Source organism: Pelophylax lessonae (genome assembly GCF_965119305.1).
Source record: "Pelophylax lessonae genome assembly, chromosome: 11".
NCBI classification, from domain to species: Eukaryota; Metazoa; Chordata; class Amphibia; order Anura; family Ranidae; genus Pelophylax; species Pelophylax lessonae.
In genome coordinates this window covers 183,990,449-183,995,439 of record NC_138778.1, presented here as the reverse complement: position 1 = coordinate 183,995,439, position 4,991 = coordinate 183,990,449, and positions in this window count along the sequence as shown.

Below are 4,991 nucleotides of genomic sequence, written 5' to 3'. Positions count from 1 at the left end.
AGCCGCTCCTGCACGAATCGCCGTCATTGTACGTCGGTCGCGAACGGGGGCGAGCGCGTGCCGCCAGCGGCTCGCTCCCACCCGTCAGCAGGGAAGCCGATGTAGCACCAATACAATTTCAGCACTACTTCGGTGAGATTTGTAATGATTTATTACGACTTCAGTGAGAGGGGCTGTCCATGTCACAGGGAGGAACAGTGAGGTTATGAACAAAAATAGCAAAGGGTTAATATTTAACTTCTTTCAGGCTCAAGTTGTGCTGATCTAGGCACAGGTACGAGTTGCAGCACGATTTACATTAGTAATTATTAAAGTAAATAATTAGTACATTAGTCTTTAACCGTGAAATAATGCTGAAGTCCTGAAAAATTAATACATTAACTACTTCTTAAATAGCATAACTTGAAATCGTACCCGAGCTCCCTTGGGATACATTGCATTTCTGCCAGCTCCAGGTCTTTCAGCACAGCTTCCCTCAAACTTCCACCAGGGGAAGAGTGAGCACTGAGTTTCAAGTATCAATAGACAGCGCACATGACAGCAACAGTCATCTAGCTTAGAGGAGGAGGCAGCAGGGGAGTGGCTTGGTGTGTGGGTCTGTGTGTTGTAATAGAAGCACACGGCACATAATACACAGCGTAGGGGGAGATAGCTGTAAAGGTGTAAACTAACGTGGCTCCTTAGGGCCCTATGAGGTAAAGGAGCCACCCTAGAACCCAAAAGCAAGGCCAGTAAGAGCTTGCAAGGTTTATACTGGCAAAGTTGGATAGAGGAAGAGGGAGCATAACAAGCAATAGGCAACACAGGAGCTAAGTGCTACTCACACTCCAAAGACATGCTGGTTAGTTAATTAGCTCCGGTCTAAATTTGCCCTAGTGTGTGTATGTATGAATATTGTAAGCTCTAACGAGCAGGGCCCTCTGATTCCTACTGTATTAAAGTGTATTGTATTTGTACTGTCTACCCTCAAGTTGTAAAGCGCTGCGTAAACTGTCGGCGCTATATAAATCCTATGTAATAATAATGTAGCACTCTCCTAGATAGGTGCTAGGCAGGTAAAAACGGAATTTTTGTAAAATCTTACCTGTAAAATTCCTTTCTCTGAGTCCTCCGACAGTCGCCGCCTCTTCATATTCGTCACATATGGGGTATTAGACTTTGCTCCGAAGGAGTAGCTAGGCAACAGAATATGTTAACAATAAAGCTTTAACATATCCCACCCTCAAGGGGTGGTCCCCTCAGTCAATACCCTCCTACTTCCTGCAACCATATCTCAGTTTTAGTGGAATAGCAGTAGAGTATACATTCAAACCCCAAAAGAGGGGCGGGGGCGGCGACTGTCGGAGGACTCAGAGAAAGGAATTTTACAGGTAAGATTTTACAAAAATTCCGTTTTCTCTTACGTCCTCCGACAGTCGTCGCCTCTTCATATTCGTCACATATGGGGACGTCCCAAAGCAGTGCAAACATGAGGGGTGGGAAACGCATCCGCGCCGAAAGGCAACGCAGTCTCCACATCAAAGAAAGGAACCTTACCAAAGGAAGGAAACCAGCTGGGCAACAGCAAAAGTAAGTGCTCAACAGGAGCAACAACCCAGGAAAAGACAAAAAAACCAGGGGATACAAAAAAACTATCCCAACAGCCAGGAGTCCCCAACAAGGGACCCTAAGGAACAGCCGCACTAAGAACCTTGCGGCCAAAGGAAGCATCCGTCGATGCCTGAACATCTACTTTGTAGAATTTTGTGAAAGTGTGCACGGTCGACCAAGTCGCCGCCTTACACACCTGGGCTACAGAAGCCCCATGACGGCAGGCCCAAGACGTACTCAGAGATCTAGTAGAGTGCGCCTTCACAGGTACAGGGGGAACCTTCCCCTGCAAAGCATAGGCCTGTTCAATGGTCTGTCTGTTCCATTTGGCGATGGTAGAGGCCGAAGCCGCCATGCCCTTCCGAGGACCCTCTGGAAGAACAAACAAGGAGTCCGTCCTACGAAAAGACTCAGTCGATTTAAGGTAAACCCTTATCGCCCGAACAACATCCAGAGTGCAATCTCACCTCCTTTGGATGTTTAGGCTTCGTGCACAACGAAGGCAAAACAATATCCTCGTTAAGATGGAATTCCGAAACTCGTTTCGGCAGAAAAGAAGGATTAGGTCGCAAGACCACCTTATCCAAATGAACAACCAGGTACGGAGACTTGCAGGACAAAGCCGCCAGTTCCGACACTCTGCGAGCCGAAGTGATCGCCACCAAAAAGGCGACCTTTTTGGACAACATAGACAACGAGATCTCCCTGATCTGTTCAAAAGGAGCACGTTGTAACACAGATAGAACGAGATTCAAGTCCCAAGGGGGCAAAGGATCCCTCCTAGGAGGAACCAGATGCCGCACACCCTGAATAAAAGTGCCAACCAAGGAGTTGGAAGCCACGGGACGTTGAAACAGAACGGCCAGCGCAGACACCTGACCCTTTATCGTAGCCAGCGCCAAACGCTGATCGACACCCGTCTGAAGAAAAGACAGCACACGGGAAACCGAGTACGTGCGGGGTGAAAACCCCCTGGACTCACACCAGGCAAAATAGGCCTTCCAAGTACGGTAATAAACCTTACCCGAGGAAGACTTCCTCGCGTTGATCAAAGTATGAACGACCTCTGGAGAGAGACCCTTCTCCTTCAGGACCTCGGTCTCAACAGCCAGGCCGTCAAAGCCAGCGACTGTAAAGCAGGATGGTAAATCGGTCCTTGAGACAGTAGATCGTCTCGAAGAGGCAGACGCCAAGGGGCGTCGACCGCCAGATTCACGAGGTCTGCGTACCAGGACCGGCGAGGCCAGTCCGGTGCCACAAGAATCACCGTGCTGCGTTCCGAGTGTAACCTGCGAAGGAACCTGGACAGCAACTGAATCGGTGGAAACGCGTACATCAGCCTGTACTGATGCCACGGGGCCACTAACGCGTCCGACGCGTCTGCCCGAGGGTCGCGCGTCCTTGCCACGAACCTCTTCACCTTGTAGTTGAGGCGAGACGCGAACAGGTCCACATCTGGAAGACCCCACTTCGCGCACAACATCTGGAAGACAGCCGGGTGGAGAGACCATTCCCCCTGATCCAGGGTCTGGCGACTCAGATAGTCCGCCTGCCAGTTCTCCACTCCCGGAATGTGAACCGCCGTTATCGCCGGGACATGAGTCTCGGCCCAAGACAGAATGTCGGTCACTTCTCGAGCCGCTCGGGCACTCCTGGTGCCCCCTTGGTGGTTGATGTAGGCCACCGCCGTGGCATTGTCCGTCTGCACCCGAACCGGGCAGCCCTGCAGCCGGTCCGGCCAGCGATGAAGACAGAGCCTTATCGCACGCAATTCCAGAATGTTGATCGGGAGGGAAGACTCCCCCTCCGACCAGGTCCCCTGGGCGGACAGAACGCCCAGAACACCACCCCAGCCCGACAGGCTGGCATCCGTGGTGATTATCGTCCACGAGATCGGACGAAACGACTTGCCCCCGGACACCAACGGGGACTGGAGCCACCACAGAAGGTTCTCCCTGGTGCGATGACTCAACGAGATCTGAAGATCCAGAGATTGAGGTCGCCCGTCCCACTTGGACAGGATCTCCGCTTGGAGACCCCGCGTGTGAAACTGCGCGAAAGGAATCGCCTCGAAGGCCGAGACCATCAATCCCAGACATCTCATACACGTGCGCAGAGACGAGTGTGGAACATCCCTGAGGGACCTGACTTCCTCCTGAAGAGTCCTGAGTTTGTCTTCCGGCAGGAAGACCTTCGCCTGCACCGAGTCCAGTATCATTCCCAGATAGGGGAGACGAACCGACGGACTCAGTGTCGACTTTGGAACATTTATCGTCCAACCAAACTCCTGCAGAGTTTGCATTGTGACAGACAGGTCCTTCTCCAGACCCTGTCTGGTCGCAGACCGAACCAGAATGTCGTCCAGATACCCCAGGACAGAAATGCCCTGGGCCCTCAATAATGCCAGAACCGGTGCAAGCACCTTGGTGAAGACCCGCGGAGCCGAGGCGAGTCCAAAGGGCAACGCCACGAACTGGTAGTGATCCTCCGCAATGGCAAATCGAAGGTATCTCTGATGACCCTCGAATATGGGGATGTGAAGGTACGCATCCTTCAAATCGATGGAGGCCATGAATTCCCCCGGAACCAGGGCAGCCACCACCGAGCGCAGGGATTCCATGCAGAACTTGCGAACCCGCACAGAGCGGTTCAGAGCTTTTAAGTCCAGAATCGGACGAACCTTGCCCTCCTTCCTGGGCACGGTGAACAGATTGGAATAAAACCCCCGAAATCTGTCCCGATGAGGCACCGGAACCACCACTCCCTGAGCCCTCAGGTCCCGCACCGCCAGGTGCAGATCCCGCAGGCGCTCTGGAGACAGTTGGAGATTTGAGGGAAAAAATCTGCTCTCCGGCCGAGAGAGAAACTCGATCTTGTAACCAGATCGAACGATTTCCAGAACCCATCTGTCCCGCACACGGGCCAACCAGGGCTGAAGAAAACCGAGCAAGCGTCCCCCCACCCCAAAACTGGGTGAGGGCGCCCCTTCAGGCCGAACTGTTTTGGGCCGCAGGTCCGGATTGGCCGGACTTCTGTTTCCCAGACCAGGGCTTCTTCTGAGAGCCTTGGCCCTTGAACGGTTTGCCCTTGTAGTGCGGCCGAAAGGCACGAAAGGACCCCTGAGGGGGCCGAAAATTTGCATGCTTCTTCCCAGAAGCCCCCTTAGCCTTGGGGAAATGGGGCAAGAGAGTGCTCTTACCCCCGGTGATCCCCTTAATCAACACATCCAGGGACTCCCCAAAAAGGCGAGACCCATCATAAGGCAGATTGGCTAAGGTCTTACGTGAAGATTGGTCCACCGACCAACATTTCAACCAAACCAGGCGGCGAGACAACACCGCCACGCTGTGCACACGTGCAGCCAACGGAATCAGGTCCAGGTCCGCATCACACAGATACAT